General features: G+C 35.2%; 1 protein-coding gene across 1 annotated transcript in view; it reads left to right on the top strand.

Annotated features, from left to right (window-relative positions):
* The window catches only part of NAALADL2 (N-acetylated alpha-linked acidic dipeptidase like 2), a 1,062,845-nt gene that overhangs the window by 821,010 nt on the left and 221,577 nt on the right, over positions 1-20,258 (top strand). The window lies entirely within an intron of this gene.

The raw sequence follows: 20,258 nt of genomic DNA on the forward strand, positions 1-20,258 counted from the left end.
GGTTGGATATTTTTTGAAGTCGAGTTTAGAATAGTCTTTAGAGACTTTTATTAAGAGATAAATGTAGCATACATGTTTAATCCACTGGGGCTAAAATAGTAGCTCTTTTCTTTAACATGTATTTATTCAGTTAAATGGGATTTTTGCTTTAGTGAATTAAAGAATTAATTTGGTGTCGTTATTGATTTCCAAATGAATAAATGGAATAAATGATTAAAATGAATGCATTTAGCTAAAGTAAAACATTACCTCAAACTAAAGATATTCCAGAAATCATTTTCAGTCCTTGAAATTAAATCTACCTGTGCTCCCTGGGATACATAGGGAAATAAAGACTTTCATTAAGCCTTTAGTAAGTAGTAACAGGAATAGAAATACATAATATGCCCAGAGTTATCTGACTGTATTAATGTGAAGTCATTCATATGTTGTTGAATGAAAGACCGATGGTGTGGGCTAGAAGAAGGGGAAGTGCGGAGGTGGGTTGGGAGAGATTTAAGTAGCTAATCGTTTCCAGAATCAAGCTGCTCTGGTTTCTCCACAATTTAACCTGCATTGGGTTTAGTATTTGACACACACGCACAAAAGATTTTAAACTAATAACAAGAGTAATAGAATGAATGGCAAAATTTCAGTTAGGCTAATGTTCCAGGTTTAATTTCTCTGGGTGTTTTCGCCCAGATTATGGAACATGAGGTCATGACTATAAAGGTAATCTCTTCCTATTTCTAGCAAAAGGACTTTGAAGGACTACAGTAGCTCTCCCAGGATTTGGATAATGTATTTGTTTTTTCTTAACCTGATGTTTAGATTCTTTTGCCCTTAACTTTAAGACCTTTAAGTCCCTCATTTCTTTCACAGTTGATTAAATACAGCCATGAGAAAAGCACTGACTGACTGTCTAACAGAAAACTTTTCAGGAGGCTAATAGGCTCTGACCTCCAAGAAATGCTGTTGTTAAATTGACTTGAGACTTTACCAGAGAGACCGGGTTTTACTAAGGACCATATTAAAGTTTGGATTCTTCATTATTGAGAAAACTTCTCTGCCTCCAAGATCTGCAAATACCAGTTTTTCTTTTTCTATCTTGCAACTTGTTTTTTGTATGTCCTGAATTCTCAGTGATGCACAGAATGTTGATTGTGTTACAATGCCACTGGCTGCCGTACCTTACCGCCATGTGTAGTCAGTATGCACCAGTAGAGCCGAACCAGTTATATCTGAAATAAGTTAGTAGAGTTGATAAATAGCTGCTGCTCTGAGCCCTGTGTGTGCCTTTCCCTCATCCATAGTGGCTCCTCCTGGAAACTTCTCCAGGACTCCAGCTGAATGACTATGAAATTTATAATCACCTATTGGTTCATGTGATACTTAAGAGAACTGCCTGTCTCTCAAAAGAAAAGAGACAAGCTGAAGAAAACAGAGCACTCAGCTAAACATTCAATGACTTGAGGTTATGGTATTGCCCCCTTTACCTCATGGTTATTTAAACTTCATACGAAAATGGAGACCACATCTCTAGTGCCTAACTTAGTATAAGGATCTAAAATATTTGGGGGAGTTTTAGTTTCATATATTCTACCTAAAAAATTAAAATATGATAGAATAGTGCATGAATTTAAAATTACTGAAGAAGAGATGAATTTACAGGCTAAGAGAAGTTCAGGGCAAGGAAAGATTTTAAATTACAATGTTACACACAGATATGTCTTTTATTCGTATATGAAATGTATACAAGGTGAACATGCATTTCATTTTTTCTTACCTGTAAAGACTCTCAAAAATGTATAAGTCAATATTGTACTCTATTATAATTTATAGGCAGTGTATTTTATAGTGGACAAGAGAACAGATACTACCTGGGTTCATTTCCCAGCTCTACTGATTGGGCAAGATACTTAAACTCCCTCTGTCTCAGTTTCTTTGTCTATAAAGTGGGATAATGGTAGTATCTACTTGATAGGGATTTTATGAGAACTAGTCGAACTAATATTTGCTGTGTGCTTTACTAAGATTAGATATTATTCATAATACATAAAGCATCTTTTTCAATGCATATTATAGAACTCAAGTATTGACATAATTTCCTGTATTTTACAGTAACTATCTATAGATTTTATTCACTTTGGGTAAAATCTAGGTATAAACGTGTAGCTTCTCCTTACCAGTCATTCTCAGGGGAGTGTAATACCACCACATCCCGCCTTAATACTTTAGCCACACAGAGCAGGCATGCCGGAATCTTTGAAACAATCAAGATGTTTAATATTTATTTTTAACCAGTACTTGGTTTAAAAATGTTTGGGAACTCTGGCTTAAATTACAAGTCCTCTTTCATGATCAGATTATATTCAAGCGTCGAGGGTGTTTTGACCTTCTGCTAAGTAGTATTTAGCATATATATTGAAAATTCTGGTAAGCTTCCTACCAATCAGGAAATCTGTATTACCCTGACATTTTGCTGTGTAGGTATTACTTCTGTAGAAAAGCGTTTCAGGTAAGTAGTTTAATTGTTTTTATTGTTTTGAAGTTGTGAAAGTGCCTACTAAGCTTCTTAGGCTGTATATTATTGAAGTAGTAGAACTGTGTAGTCAGATACAGTGTCGTAAATATAAGTAAATGTTTAAGACTCAATTGACCAAAGCTGAAATTTCAGTTCTGACACAAGGTACTCAAAAATGGAAAAATTGAATAAATGCACTGAAAATCAACCTTTTTAATCTCTAAAACTCACGTGATGAAAGGGCCTAAAGGATTTAATCAGTACTTCTCACATTAAAATATTTTTTAGGACAAATGATATTAATCATGAAATAAAAATGTTGAGACTGATATAGAGTGCCAACTTTACGTTTATTAATTAAGTATATAAAGACAAAACAAGTAAAAAATAAAAACTGCCATTTACTTTCAACTCATTTCATGAAAAGAAAAATGATTTAATATTAAGAGTTGAAAGAACACAAATTTAGAAAAAATACAGCTTTTTAAATAAAATATAATTTTACGAAAAAAATTAACTTTCTGCAGTGGTATTATTTGTCCCATTTGTTATGGAGTGGACTATAACACCACTCTACGAACTAGCACTAATTATCATAGAATCAACTGAGAGTGAGTAAATTAAAACCTTGGCAATGAATAGATGTGTTTCCTTTGGCAAATTTCTTCATCCTTCTCAGCCTCAGTTTCCTTCATCTGAAAATTGGAGACAGTAATACCTGCTATATGGATTAACAGTTCTGGGCTTTATTCTGAAGTTTACCATATATTAATTTATCAAATCATTATAACGACAATATGAGTGGTAAAATTATTATACTCATTTTGCAGATGAGAAAGCTGAGGCACAGAAAATTTAATTAACTTGCCATATACCTAGTATTCAATAAATATTAAACATTCAATAATATTCATTAGTATTATTTATAATGTATAAATTTGTATTTCTTACAGAAGGATTCTTTTTTTTTTAAACATCTTTATTGGAGTATAATTGCTCTACAATGGTGTGTTAGTTTCTGCTGTATAACACAGTGAATCATCTATACATATACATATATCCCCATATCTCCTCCCTCTTGAGGCTCCCTCCTACCCTCCCTATCCCACCCCTCTAGGTGGTCACAAAGCACCGAGCTGACCTCCCTGTGCTATGCAGCTCCTTGCCACTAGCTATCGATTTTACATTTGGTAGTGTAAAATTGTCCATGCCACTTTCTCACTTCGTCCAAGCTTACACTTCCCCCTCCCTATGTCCTCAAGTCCATTCTCTACATCTGCTTCTTTCTTCCTGTCCTGCCCCTAGGTTCTTCAAAACCATTTTTTTCTTTTTTTAGATTCCATATGTATGTGTTAGCATACAGTATTTGTTTTTCTTTTTCTGACTTAACTTCACTCTGTATGACAGACTCTAGGTCCACCCACCTCACTGCAAATAACTCAGTTTCATTTCTTTTTATGGCTTAGTAATATTCCATTGTATATATGTGCCACATCTTCTTAATCCATTCATCAGTGGATGGACACTTAGGTTACTTCCATGTCCTGGCTATTGTAAATAGAGCTACAGTGAACATTGGGGTACATGACTCTTTGTGAATTATGGTTTTCTCAGGGTATATGCCCAGCAGTGGGATTGCTGGGATGTACGATAGTCCTATTTTTAGTATTTTAAGGAACCTCCATACTGTTCTCCATAGTGGCTGTATCAATTTACATTCCCACCAACAGTGCAAGAGGGTTCCCTTTTCTCCACACCCTCTCCAGCATTTATTGTTTCTAGATTTTTTGATGATGGCCATTCTGACTGGTGTGAGGTGATACCTCATTGTAGTTTTGATTTGCATTTCTCTAATGATTAGTGACGTTGAGCATCCTTTCATGTGTTTGTTGGCAATCTGTATATCTTCTCTTTTTTTTTAAGAAGATGTTGGGGGTAGGAGTTTATTAATTAATTAATTTATTTTTGCTGTGTTGGGTCTTCGTTTCTGTGAGAGGGCTTTCTCTAGTTGTGGCAAGCGGGGGCCACTCTTCATCACGGTGCGCGGGCCTCTCACTATCGCGGCCTCTCTTGTTGAAGAGCACAGGCTCCAAACGTGCAGGCTCAGTAGTTGTGGCTCATGGGCCTAGTTGCTCCGCAGCATGTGGGATCCTCCCAGACCAGGGCTCGAACCCGTGTACCCTGCATTAGCAGGCAGATTCTCAACCACTGCGCCACCAGCGAAGCTCTGTATATCTTCTTTGGAAAAATGTCTATTTAGGTTTTCTGCCCATTTTTGGATTGGTTTGTTTGTTTTTTTGATATTGAGCTGTATGAGCTTCTTGTATATTTTGGAGATTAATCCTTTGTCAGTTGCTTCACTTGCAAATATTTTCTCCCATTCTGAGGGTTGTCTTTTCATCTTGTTTACGATTTCCTTTGCTGTGCAAAAGCTTTTAAGTTTCATTAGGTCCCATTTGTGTTTTTTTGTTTGTTCGTTTTTATTTCCATTTCTCTAGGAGATGGGTCGAAAAGGATGTTGATGATATTGATGTCATAGACTGTTCTGCCTATGTTTTCCTCCAAGAGTTTGATAGTATCTGGCCTTACATTTAGGTCTTTAATCCATTTTGAATTTATTGTTGTGTATGGTGTTAGGGAGTGTTCCAATTTCATTCTTTTACATGTAGCTGTCCAGTTTTCCCAGCACCACTTAATGAAGAATCTGTCTTTTTTCCATTATATATTCTTGCCTTCTTTATCAAAGATAATGTGACCATATGTGCGGGGGTTTATCTCTGGGCTTTCTGTCCTGTTCCACTGATCTATATTTCTGTTTTTGTGACAGTACCATACTGTCTTGATGACTGTAGCTTTGTAGTGTAGTCTGAAGTCAGGGATCCTGATTCCTCCAGCTCCGTTTTTTCTCAATATTGCTTTCACTGTTCTGTTTCTTTTGTGTTTCCATACAAATTGTGAAAATTTTTGTTCTAGTTCTGTGAAAGATGCCATTGATAGTCTGATAGGGATTGCACTGAATCTGTAGATTGCTTTGGGTAGTATAGTCATTTTCACAATGTTGATTCTTCAATCCAAGAACATGGTATATCTCTCCATCTGTTTGTATCATCTTTAATTTCTTTCATCAGTGTCTTATTGTTTTCTGCATACAGGTCTTTTGTCTCCTTAGGTAGGTTTATTCCTAGGTATTTTATTATTTTTGTTGCAGTGGTAAATGGGAGTGTTTCCTTGATTTGACTTTCAGATTTTTCATCATTAGTGTATAGGAATGCAAGAAATTTCTGTGCATTTGTGTGCTGCTACTTTATCAGATTCATTGATTAGCTCTAAGAGTTTTCTTGTAGCATGTTTAGGATTCTCTGTGTATAGAATCATGTCATCTGCAAACAATGACAGCTTTACTTCTTCTTCCCGATTTGGATTCTTTTTATTTCTTTTTATTCTCTGATGGCTGTGGCTAAAACTTCCAAAGCTATGTTGAATAATAGCAGTGAGAGTGGGCAACCTTGTCTTGCTCCTGATCTTAGAGGAAATGATTTCAGTTTTTCACCATCGAGAACGATGTTGCCTGTGGGTTTGTCATATATGGCCTTTACTATGTTTAGGTAAGTTCCCTCTATGCCTACTTTCTGGAAGGTTTTTTTTAATCATAAATGGGTGTTGAATTTTGTCGAAAGATTTTTCTGTATCTATTGAGATCATATGGTTTTTATCCTTCAATTTGTTAATATGGTGTTTCACATTGATTGATTTGCATATATTGAAGAATCCTTGCATTCCTGGGATAAACCCCACTTGAACGTGGTGTATGATCCTTTTAATGTGCCGTTGGATTCTGTTTGTTAGTATTTTGTTGAGGATTTTTGCATCTATGTTCATCAGTGATATTGGACTGTAATTTTCTTTCTTTGTGACATCTTTGTCTGGTTTTCATATTAGGGTGATGGTGGCCTCGTAGAATGAGTTGGGGAGTGTTCCTGCCTCTGCTATATTTTGGAAGAATTTGAGAAAGATAGGTGTTAGCTCTTCTCTAAATGTTTGATAGAATTCACCTGTGAAGCCATCTGGTCCTGGGCTTTTGTTTGTTGGAAGATTTTTAATTACAGTCTCAATTTCAGTGCTTGTGATTGGTCTGTTTGTATTTTCTATTTCTTCCTGGTTCAGTCTCAGAAGATTGTGCTTTTCTAAGAATTTGCCCATTTCTTCCAGGTTGCCCATTTTATTGGCATATAGTTGCTTGTTGTAATCTCTCATAATCCTTTGTATTTATGCAGTGTCAGTTGTTACTGCTCCTTTTTCATTTCTAATTCTATTGGTTTGAGACTACTCCCTTTTTTTCTTGATGAGTCTGGCTAATGGTTTATCAATTTTGTTCATCTTCTCAAAGACCCAGCTTTTAGTTTTATTGATCTTTTCTATCATTTCCTTCATTTCTTTTTCATTTATTTCTGATCTGATTTCTTTCCTTCTGTTAACTTTGGGGTTTTTTTGTTATTCTTTCTCTAATTGCTTTAGGTATAAGTTTACATTGTTTATTTGGGATTTTTCTTGTTTCTTGAGGTTGGATTGTATTGCTAAAAACTTCCCTCTTAAAACTGCTTTTGCTGTATCCCATAAGTTTTGGGTCGTCATGTTTTCATTGTCATTTGTTTCTAGGTATTTTTTTATTTCCCCTTTGCTTTCTTCAGTGATCTCTTGGTTATTTAGTAGTGTATTTTTTAGCCTCCATGTGTTTTTATTTTTTTACAGACTTTTTTCCTATAATTGATATCTAGTCTCATAGCGTTGTGGTTGGAAAAGATACTTGATGCGATTTCAGTTTTCTTAAATTAATCAACACTTGATTTGTTACCCAAGATATGATCTATCCTGGAGAATTTTCCATGAGCACTTGAGAAGAAAGTGTATTCTGTTTTTTTTGGATGGAATGTCCTATAAACATCAATTAATTCCATCTTGTTTAATGTATCATTGAAAGCTTGTGTTTCCTTATTTATTTTCATTTTGGATGATCTGTCCATTGGTGAAAGTAGGGTGTTAAAGTCCCCTACTGTTATTGTATTACTGTTGATTTCCCCTTTTATGGCTGTTAGCATTTGCCTTATGTATTTTGTTTCTCCTATGTTGGATGCATAAATATTTACAATTGTTATATCTTCTTCTTGGATTGATCCCTTGATATTATGTAGTGTCCTTCTTTGTCTATTGTCATAGACTTTATTTTAAAGTCTATTTTATCTGATATGAGAATTTCTACTCCAGCTCTCTTTTGATTTCCATTTGCATGGAATATCTTTTTCCATCCCCTCCCTTTCAGTTTGTATGTGTCCCTAGGTTTGAAGTGGATCTCTTGTAGACAGCATATATATGGGTCTTGTTGTTGTATCCATTCAGCCAGCCTATGTCTTTTGTTTGGAGCATTTAATCCATTTGCATTTAAGGTAGTTATCTATATGTATGTTCCTATTACCATTTTCTTAATAGTTTTGGTTTTGTTATTGTAGGTCTTTTCCTTCTCTTGTGTTTCCTGCCTAGAGAAGTTTCTTCAGCAGTTGATGTAAAGCTCGTTTGGTGGTGCTGAATTCTCTTAGGTTTTTCTTGTCTGTAAAGGTTTTAATTTCTCCGTCGAATCTGAATGAGATACTTGCTGGGTAGAGTAACCTTGGTTGTAGTTTTTTCCCTTTCATCACTTTAAATATGTCCTGCCACTCCCTTCTGGCTTGCAGAGTTTCTGCTGATGATCAGCTGTTAACCTTATGGGGATTCCCTTGTATGTTATTTGTTGTTTTTCCCTTGATGCTTTTAATATTTTTTCTCTGTATTTAATTTTTGATAGTTTGATTACTATGTGTCTTGGCGTGTTTCTCCCTGCATTTATCCTTTTTGGGACTCTCTGTGCTACCTGGACTTGATTGACTATTTTCTCTCCCATATTAAGGGAGTTTTCAACTATAATCCCTAGAAATATTTTCTCAGTCCCTTTCTTTTTCTCTTCTTCTGGGACCCCTATAATTCGAATGTTGGTGCGTTAAATGTTGTCCCAGAGGTCTCTGAGACTGTCCTCAATTATTCTCATTCTTTTTTGTTTATTCTGCTCTGCAGTAGTTATTTCCACTATTTTATCTTCCAGGTCACTTATCCGTTCTTCTGCCTCATTTATTCTGCTATTGATTCCTTCTAGAGAATTTTTAATTTCATTTATTGTGTTGTTCATCATTTTTTGTTTGCTCTTTAGTTCTTCTAGGTCCTTGTTAAACTTTTCTTGTATTTTCTCCATTCTATTTCCAAGATTTTGGATCATCTTTACTGTCATTACACTGAATTTTTTTTCAGGTAGACTGCTTATTTCCTCTTCATTTGTTTGGTGTCATGGGTTTTTGCCCTGCTCCTTCACCTGTTGTATGTTTCTCTGTCTTCTCATTTTGCTTAACTTACTGTGTTTGTGGTCTCCTTTTCACAGGCTGCAGGTTCGTAGTTCCCGTTTGTTTTGGTGTCTGCCCCCAGTGGCTAAGGTTGGTTCAGTGAGTTGTGTAGGCTTCCTGGTAGAGGGGACTGGTGCCTATGTTCTGGTGGATGAGGCTGGATCTTTTCTTTTTGCTGGGCGGGACCACGTCCGGTGGTTGTTTTGGGGTGTCTGTGACCTAATTATGATTTTAGGCAGCCTCTCTGCTAATGGGTGTGATTGTGTTCCTGTCTTGCCTGTTGTTTGGCCTAGGGTGTCTAGCACTGTAGCTTGCTGGTCATTGAGCGGAGCTGGGTCTTAGCATTGATATGGAGGTCATTGGGAGAACTTTCACTATTTGATATGATGTGGAGCCGGGAGGTCTCTGGTGTACCAATGTCCTGAACTCAGCTCTCCCACCTCAGAGGCACAGGCCTGACACCTGGCCAGAGCACCTAGACCCTGTCAGCCACACGGTTTGCAAAGGAGAAATCATCTCAGGAGTGTTGCTTTGCCAAAGATCACTCAGCAAGGGGTGGTGAGTATCCCTGGCCGGGTAACCTTGCATTATTGTTTGTCCTGTTATGAAGATAGGCTGCCTGAAATGGCCTCAGCAAAGCTGCTACCTGAGTACATCATTAGTAGAAAGGGTTGATGGGCAGTGGCAGTCAGTCAGACAGGCACAGCAAAGAAGACCAGAAGGATTCTTTATTTACCATAGACAAACATATATTGTATATTTATTACATAAATAGTATATATAATATAAAATATTTATATCTTTTAGTGTAATAAACATATATTCATAATATATAACTAGTAAATATTTTTATTTTAAATTATTATATTTATTTATGCAATACTTATACATTTATATTTACTCAGATTAATTAATAAGAACATTGTTATTATTATTGCTATTGTTATTAAAGTACCTATCACTGACATATTTTTAATATCTATATTCATTTATATTATCCTGAATGCCAACATGAGGTTTCTGGAGCAGAGATCAGACTTATTATTATTTACAGCAGTAACATCATTGGTTCCTTACATCCCATTTTCTTCCCCTTCTGAGACAATAAGAGCCAGATAGACAGGCTTGCATGCTATAACAAAGTACAAGAACCCTGAAAATATGAATTTATAAGTTTATATGTACGTTGTTTCCCTCCCCTCCTAAGAGAGGGAAAGAAGCTTCCTTTCCCTAAGGTAAATAAATTCTCCTTTGAAAGGGAAGGGGATGGTGGGATTCTTCCCCATTGGAATGTAATATTACATGTGTAATGTTATGAATGTAATGTAATGGTATGTTTCCAGGGTTCTGGGTTTTATCCCCTTTAAAGAGTAAACACAGATTTACCTCCAGAAAGGTAAATCTCTTCAGGTTTCCCTCACTATTCAGTCATCATTTAACTTCCAAGGCTTGTTATTTAATACAGGTTCCAGTAAAATTTGCTCATAAAATCTTAGCCATGTAGATATACATGAGGATTTCCTTTCTGACAGTACAGTACTTAGTAGGCACTCAGTAAATGATAGCTACCAAAATCACTGTTATTGAATTCACTGTTCTCTAGATATACTTTGTTTTAGTCTCTTAGTATTCCTCCTACATACCAAAAGCTTTAAAGTTTTACTTTAATTTGCAGTTTCAGGAGAATTAAAGATGAGGATATCGTGTATAAACATGTTCATTTTATAAATCCTTGAAATTTCTGATATTATTTAGTAATTAACACTTGTTGAATTAATAAAATGTTATTTTTGAGACTATACATGCCCTGTTCCTCCCTTTCCTGTGGATACTAAGAAAGACTTTGTTAATTTCACTAATAAAAAAGCCATTTCTATATAATACACACTTAGCCTTGGAGAGTGTAGGGACAAGAAAGGGAAATGAAAGAATTTATCTGTGACCATGTTTGCTCAACAAGTACCATAAAACAACTGGACAAGCAGTGATTTATGTGTGGAATTTTATCATGGATTTTTAAACCTTAAAACGATCTCTATTGTATCCAATTTAGTTTTACACTAAACTGGGCACTCATTTTTGTCTTGCAATTTCTATAGTATCCTCTCTAATATCTAGCACTGACTGCTAATCTGGCTTGATTTTTGCATTTGAGATGCGGGATTATGGAATGTGAGTAGCAGCAGATTGGAGATGAAGATCTGAATTCCAATCCAGGTTGTACCACCTAGTAGCAGAATCTATCTAGTTAGATAATCTCTGAATCTCAGTACTTATTCATAAAATGAGGGTAATGACAACACCACTTTTCTGATCTTAAACAACTGTGGCTATCAAAAAATAATGTATATCAAAGCAACACAGAAAACTTTAAAACATGGAATATATTTGTAAGAAATCATGGGAGTAAGAAGACAACAGCCAAAATTTTAATGATTGTAAATAGCTGTGTAGGAGATGATACAAAAATTACCAACATGATCAATACCTCAGATCCTATTAAAGTGATAAATAGGTGATATTATGGATAATTTTATAACAATATATTTCATAATTTAGATGAAATAAACAAATTATTTGAAAACCAGAACTTACCAAAACTTACACTAGAAGAAGAGAAAGAAAAATCTGTGTGGGATGATAGTAATGTCCCTTATCTAGGAAAGTTGCTTTCCTTTAAGATACAATTTATACACAATAAAATGCACACATTTATGTGTTAAGTTAGATAGGTTTTGACAATTTTATACCTATGTAAACACCTTCCAAACCAGACAACTCCTTGAATTTGTAGCTAATCCACAACTACTACTTAATTAGAACAGTTTCAATGTGTGCCTCACCTCAGGGTTATTTTACAAATGTATAATCCTTCAATTTTATGGTTATTCTTGAAAAAAGGAGAAGCAAGAATAAAGTCTGAATTAGAATTGAATCTTGAGGTCTGTTACTAGCAATAACCTTTCCAGGCTTTAGTATAGAAAGCCCATTGAAGACATGAAGATAGTAATTGTAGTGTGGTGAAGTGGTGGTCCCCAAAACAATATGTCACCTGGAACCTGTGAATGGGACCTTATATGGGGAAAGGGTCTGTGCGTATGTAATTAAATTATGGATTTGAGATAAAATCATCCTGAATTATCAGGGTGGGCTTTCAATCCAATGACAAGTATCTCTATCACAGAAGACACACAGAAGACAAGGCCATTTAAAGACAGAGGCAGAGATATGAGTTACGCAGCCACAGTCAAAAAGCTAGAAGAGGCTAGGAAGGAATCACCCCTAAAGTCTCAGGGAATGAATACAGGGGTGCAGGGCCACTGGTGATAAATATGCACAACGAAGAGCCTGTAGGCAGTCAGTTGCTGGTTTCAGAAAAAGGCTGCTGATTTCTCATCTTTCTGTTTTATCAGCTGATACTTTATTGTATTTATTTACTTATTTTTTTGGAAGTATGTACTACAGGGCATCACAGCTACAGAGAACTCTGTTTAGGAGTGAATAGAAAAATACAACAATAAATAGTTATATTTATTTTTTCCTTCCTAATGTGAAACTATGCTGCATTGGCCCCTTGCACAGTGTTAGCATGTGTCAGCAAGTTGATGGCTCCTCCCTCTTCTTTTGCTGGAAACAAACACACAAAAAACAAAAGAATTCTCATGGAAGTTTAAGGGATAGAATGTAAAATGAGATGAGTTATCTCTTACAACTCATCTGTAGAGTTTATAACAACTCTTTATAGAGTTAATGTTATGAGATCCTAGAAGTTGCGGGGCTGATAAGTGGGACTTTGGATCAGTCATTTTTTGTCACCTTGTTAATACAACCTTCGCAGGGTTCCTCCCCTGAGCCTGCTCTTTATGCTGGATTGTCATGTGTTATTCTTCTATCCATAATGGCAGCACAGATACGGAAGCATTAGCAAACACTACTCATTGGTTTTACCATATGGAATAATTAATGTTTATTAAGAAAGCTTAATAGGCCATATCTATGCACTTAATCAATTATTTACCATCAAAATATTATTTACCATTAAAATATAAGTAAACTAAAAGCATTTATTATAACAATGCCTTAATTTGTGAAATACTCTGATAAGAGCATCTTTTATTGTTTGATTCTTTGTTGTTGTACCTTAGCTTTCCCTGCCTCCTGATCTGTCTAGAAAGTGTGATGTGAAAAACAAAACAAAATAAAACATAAGCATAGACTATTTAACTAGTGATGCACAGTTTGTATTTATTAATAGGTAAGACAGGCGCACATTCAATGATTAAGGGAGGAAAGGAGGCAAAATAAATAAACTGATTAGCTTGAAGAAAGTCTAAAATATGAAGACTGGGTCCTATAAAAGTATTGTGTTGGCATGTAAGAACTTCAAGACCAAAAATAAATCATGAATTCAATGGAATAATTCACAAAGGCTAATATTACAATTATTATCCCCATCTCAAAAGTACTTTGCAAGAAAAGGCAAAATGTTTAAGAAACACACACACACAGCTAATTTTTAGTGTTGGTTTTCTAATATTTTTTGACTTTGTAAAAATTATATTTAATCTGAATTTTCCATGTTTTGCTTTGTATATTTGGATTGAATTAAGATTTCTAATATCCAAGTCTCAAATTAGGATGCTAAATAAATATGAATAGAACTATGAAGGTGCCTTGAATATTCTCAATAAAGCCAATGCTATGGACCGTCTTAGAACTTGAAAAAAATAATTGAAATGAAAAACATGAGTGAATTCAGAAAATAATGTCCTGATGTTGTTCTATATTTGACCCTTGGATTGTTACACTTCTATTTGGGCTCCACATCATCTCAGATCTGTTTTACTTTGCATAGTGATGAGAATGTTATGTTTCAAAAATTGTGGATCTAATTACCTTTTTCCTCAGCCCAGCGTGTCATGAATGTCAGTGCCATTCAAATCTTGCAAGTGTTTTAATTTCATATATTAAATTTAAGTATTGATGTGTATATTCTCTGATTGCAGAAAGGAGAATATTGCAATGAAGGAAGTGTACATGGAACGTTTTAGATTCAATTTTATTTAGTCTAAGCAGGGAGTCTTTGATTATATCCTTTAAACTGTGCATAGTGTTTATGCCACTTAGAGAGTAGACTAGGACTTGGAGGGAATTGGAACAAGAGGTGAGGGAAATCTTTTCCTACTTAAAGGCAAAAGCACAGGATCTCAGGCTATGAGAAACTTTGGCAGTGAGGAGGAGGTGTGTGGCATAGGAATGAAAGTGTAGGCTGTGGAGTTAGAGAGACTTGGGTTTAAATCTAGCTCTACCACTTACTTATGGTATGATCTTGAGCTACTATCTGAAATTCATTGGTTGTCAGTTCCCCCATTTGTAAAGACAGGGTAATAATAGTTTCTACCTTAATAGTAAGTTTGTGGATTAAATTAGGTGATATGTGTAGAGTGCTTAGCCTAGTATTGGTATATGAAAAAGGCAATTATTATCCTATTCATTCCAGGTCATGCTCATTGGGTGCCAACTGTAAAAAAGAAAGTGCATGCGGACTGTTTTTGTCTAGTTCAGCACCCACTAAGCCCACATGGACTAAATATTTTAAACGGTTATTTCTGGAAAAAAATGCAAAGGGTATATTTTAGTATGGTAGTGAGTTAAAGTTTAGTCAACTCAATCCAGTTTAGAGCTGAACTACGCATAACCTTTGTTTTTGTTTTTGTGTTTTTTCCTTTCTTCACCTCTGTCTACATACTAGCATTGTCTTCCACCATATTTTTAGCCTGCCTTCATTTCATCCTTTTTCACCAATGGCTCGTCTACTTACAACTCTGATTTCTGGGTAACTTTAGTGAGCTTTGAATTCCTTTCCTTTAAGACTGTGATCTATTTATTTCCCCCAACTTTTCTGGTATTTTTTAAATCTCTTTTATCTTCTGGATGCTTTCTCTTATATTAAAAATATATCCACATTAATCCAGTCTAAAAAACAACAAATAAACTCTTTCTCGATTCTTTTACTCTCTATAGTTAATGATCAATTTTTCTAACTTCTCAGCCTAATCTTAATTTCTAGAGAGAATAATGTAGTTCATAGTTGATGTTTCCTTTCTTCTCTTCACACTTATTCTCTCAACTGATTGCATTGTCTCCTGCATTCATGAATCCACAGAGACCCCTCCAACAAAGAACACCAAGAATCTCTGAAATGCTACTTCTGATGAATAATTTTTATCTTATCATATTTCTTCACTTCCTTTGAAGCATTGATTATTTATTTCCGAACAGTCTTTACCTTTTTGACTCTCATGAAATCACACTCACCTGGTTATCTTTACATTTCTCTGATGATTTCATCTATAATGTCATTGTGGGTTTTATTTTTATTCTCCCACTCAAATATCAGTGCCATTCAGAGAACTTGTTGTTATTCAGAGTGTCATCTGTGCTATACGCAGTATACTTCTAAGTCTGCATGTAATCCCCTTTTACATTTTAACTACCATGTATATGCTTTTCAAATTATTGTTATATCTTTAGTCTAGAATTTAGTCTTTAACCAAATTGGTGTTGAATGACATCCCTCATTTTCTGGGATAACATCACATGGATGTCCCACAAACACATCACCTCCAATTTTATCACTCATTTTATCAAATCTAGAAATACGTGCAATCTTGACCCCTTTTAAAGGTTTCTAACTCCAGTTAATTACTAAGTAGTATCAATTTTATCTCAAGCATTTACCAAACACATCTCCTCCTCTCTGTTTCTACTACCACTGTCCTGGCCTAACTTCTCACTCTTTCTCACTGTATTACTGCAATAGCCTTCTGTCTATACTTCCTGTTTCCATCGTTTCTCTTTTAAATTTATTCCCCACATATGCATCAGTGTGTGCTATCCTGAATACACACTTGAAAATATCACTTGCTCTGTTCAAAACCCTCCAAGGACTTCCTATTACCTACAGAAATGGTTTTCAAACTTTATTTTAACAACTGTAGGTTTTAAAAGAAAAATTTCACATAGAGTTTAATATACAAATACAAATCTTTAGTAATTTAAATTTCAAAACTCTGACTCTTGGTTATATAGAAAAGCAATTCCTAGCAAGTGTGATAAAAATCAAACACCATCCAGTAATAGTGTAGTCCTTTCCTCCTTACTGAGCATTTTGTATGCTTTGTTATTTTGCTTGATCCTGACATGAGCTCTCTGGTGTTAGAAGGGCAAGTATATTTACATTTCAGCTTTATGGAGGATGATACTAAGCTTGAGAGATTAATGACTTACTCAAGGTTGTCTGGCAGTCTTAGACTAATTTAATAAGAAAAGAGTCTCAAGTCTTAAAAAGCTCATGGTATAGTGATAAAAACAGAAATATAACAAAAATGTAATAAACGGTGAGTAAAAAGCAAACACAAGGTGATATGGAAAGACTGACAAGAGAACTATGAATTCTGATGGGTTGGTGAGGATCGAGGAAAACAGTTATAGAAAGAAGCCTGATAAACAGATAAAGAAAAAGCATTCCAGGCAGAAGAAGAAATGGCAGAAAGGGACAGAGATAGCAAAGGTAAGGATGAATTCAAGGTTTGGTGACTAGACTGCTGTGACTTAAGCAGTAGCTATATGAAAATAGTGCAAATAAGTTTATGGGAAAGAAAGACTTGTTTAAAGGTGAAAGAAGATAGGTTGGGACTTGTTTGTGAAATATACTAATGAGTTTGGACTTTCCTCTACAGACAATAAGGACCATAGTTTGGGTGAAAGTAATGAGTAACTGGACTATGGCAACAAATAAGAACTTGTAGAGAATTGTCTAAACATATGAATTAGAAAGAAATTGGCTAGTGTAGTTCTGTGGTACCAAGGTTGCAAGAAATGGGAGTCAAGAATGACATAAAATTTCACATTTGGGTAAAATGTAGGTATTATGCTATTATCCAAGGTAAGAAATTAAGGTGACAATGGGGGAACACATGCTCATGATTTGCAACATGAATTAATGTGTCTGAAAGCTCTTGTAGGCAAAAAATGATGAACTGAAAACAGGAACTAAGCCAGAGATAAAGATTTGGGAATTATCAATCTGAATTTGGTCATTGAAGCCAGAAAAGTAGACCAAACCACCTAGGGAGACTGTGATAAGGAGAAGATTAGGTAAACCACCTAGAAACAATAAAGGCTCAAAAAAGGAAAAGAGAATCCAGTTATAGGTAGAAAATAATATATGAATGGAGAACCACCAGAGTCAAATCATGGACTTTAGGAAAAAGAGTTGAAAGAAGAAAGGTGTGCTAAATATTGTTAAATGTTACAGAAAGGACAAGTAAGTTGAGAGACTGGGGAGACACACTGAATTTTCTTTTTTTTTTTTTTTTTTTTTTTGCGGTACGCGGGCCTCTCACTGCTGTGGCCTCCCCCATTGTGGAGCACAGGCTCCGGACGCGCAGGCCCAGCGGCCATGGCTTATGGGCCCAGCCGCTCCGCGCCATGTGGGATCTTCCCGGACCGGGGCGCGAACCCGCAGTCCTCTGCATCAGCAGGCGGACTCTCATCCACTGCGCCACCAGGGAAGCCCCGAGACACACTGAATTTTAAACTAGATCCTGGATAAACTTTTCTTATCAATATCACTTCTTCTGTGATATTCTTACTATGATCTCCATGTGACATACATACAATATTAAGTTCTGCATATCTTAACTTACTCTTTCATTTCAGTCTATCAATGAATTGTTCTAAACGAAAGTGCTCTCTAAATGGTTAGTGGTGTTTTACTTGCCTCTGTTCATCAACAGGTGGGAGCCATTATCAAACAGCTATCAATCATAGTTAATTTGATAGCAGTGAAAATCTTTTACAAAGCATATATTCTTTTTAATCTTTTCATTATTTTTTATGTCAGGATATATAAATAACTGTTCATAAATGATTATTATTATATTGAAAAGGAATGGTAGTGTCTTAATATTTTCAAACACATTGATGTTAGATTATCGTCCAAATCGCATTAGATTAAGTTCCATGAGATTAAGGACAACATCCTGCATTTAGTGTAGGACCTGGCATACAGTAATTGTCAAATGCATATTCTTTAAATGCTTATAAAAATGAGGCACTAGAAACAAACAATGGGATGAAAGAGATAGGTGAAGGAACCAGAAAGAGAAGGAGATTATATTAGAGAATAAGGCACATATGGATAATTTAATTTAATATGTTCTGTTTTTGAATAATTGAAAGTTCAATAAAAACCTCATTAATTATAACTCCCAATTTCTATTCTTATGGGATCATTCATTTTGAGGCTCGCTGATAGTTTACTTTTGCACTATTTATGAAGTTTTGTTTTGCTAAGTATACTAAACGGATAAAATTATTTCAGCTTTATTTGCAATTACTCATGGGGCAAACTTTTTAAGAACTTCAAGCTTAATTATTAAATGAAAATGAATACGGCAAATTGTCCATGTCATACTTTCACTAAAGTCAATTCAGAGATACCTCTATGCAAATTGTACACTGTTTCCCACAGGATCACACAGAGTCTTTGGATTTCCTTTAGTTCAGCATGATACCGTAATCACTACCCCATCATTACCACCCTCACCATCATTATTATGATATTTATTGTTTTTAGCAACATCATCAATGTTATTAAACATAGTGTCTCCTATGTAGCAGGATTGGACTGTTGACAACATCTCTGTGAAATATATGTTATTCTCCAAGTTTCTTAGATGCTGTAACTAATCCTCTGGAGATTAAGATGCTTAATATGGCACAACTGTTAAGTGGCAAAACCCAAATTTTAACCTATTTCTATGTTGACTGCCCAAAATACCTCCACAAAACTCTGTTGATAAACAAAATTAAGTGTATTAGACCTATTTCAGTAAAGAAGAATACCACCTTGACTGAGTGTATTAGTTTCCTAGGGCTGCCATAACAAAGCACAACAGATTGAGTGACTTAAACAACAGACATGTATTGTCTTAACAGTTCAAGGTGTTACCAGTGTTGGTTTTTCCTGAGGTCTGTGACAGAGAATCAGTTCCAAGCCTCTTGACCAGTTTCTGGTGATTTTGAGGTAATCTTTTGAGTTCTTTGGCTTGTAGACACATCGCTCCAGTCTGTGCCTTCATGTGTGAATGCTTTTCTCCCTGTATACAAATTTGTCTCTAAATTTCCTCTTTTTATAAGGACACCAGTCACATTGTACTAGGGACCAACTCTATTCCAGTATGACCTCATTCTAACTTAGTTATTTATGCAGTGACCTATTTCCAAATAAGATCACATTCTGAGGTACTAAAGGCTAGGATTTCACATATGAATTATTCAACCCATAGCACTGAGTCTTAGTAGTCTCTCAAAATGGGGAGAAATTAGGAAAGGGCATTTATGATATTTTAGGCCTTGGCTGTGTGGTTTTATGGCAGGTCCAATACTGGTTGGAACTGGGCAGTTTCTAAAATTACTTTTAGATTGGTGGTTAAAATGAGGAGAGGAACATAAACAAGTTTTGACAAATAAGCGTTAGTCTTGATAGGTAAGCTATTTGGTTGATTCATGGTCTTATTATCGAAAAGTGCATATATGCTGGAGCAAACAGCTAAATTACTTTTTTTTTAAATCATAGTATTGTTCAAAATAGGGGGTTAAGAGTCTGCTTGATCACAGAATTATTTAATATATGAAGACTTACAATTATGTTGGTTTCATTTCTCATGTGTATGACTTCTGAGTCTCAACTACAGCATCCTAACTTTCTTTCTCACTATTGATATATCCTAATGTAGTCTGTTCTGCTGTTGGATTACTCTAATAAATAGTTCTAATAGAATTCAAATTAAATTTGTTATCCTGTGTGGTCATTGTTGGTGTAGACTTGACTTAATCTATCTTTCCCATGATGATTTTGAAAAATTTACCTATCTATATATCTATCATCTATTTTTCTTTCTTTCTGTATATCTATCACCTGCATAAGTACATATATTCTGTCCCAATCTTATATTTTTTAAGACAAATAAGTTTAGTTACTTCAGGTTTTCAAATGAAAATTATATGTAGATAATAATTGTTTCATAGGATACTTATAGTGTTGATAACTATAAGAGCATTGTTTTAGGTATTGTCTTAGTCCATTTGAGCTGTTATAACAAAGTATCACAGACTGAGTGGCTTGTAAACAACAGGAATTTATTTCTCAAGTTCTGGTGGCTGGAAGTCCAAGATCAGGGTGCCAGCATGGTTAGGTGAGAGCCCTCCTCCAGGTTGCAGAATTCTTATTGTATCCTCACATAAGGGGCTAGGGAGCTCTGTGA

The sequence above is a fragment of the Tursiops truncatus genome, chromosome 4, assembly GCF_011762595.2.
Source record: "Tursiops truncatus isolate mTurTru1 chromosome 4, mTurTru1.mat.Y, whole genome shotgun sequence".
Classification (NCBI taxonomy): Eukaryota; Metazoa; Chordata; class Mammalia; order Artiodactyla; family Delphinidae; genus Tursiops; species Tursiops truncatus.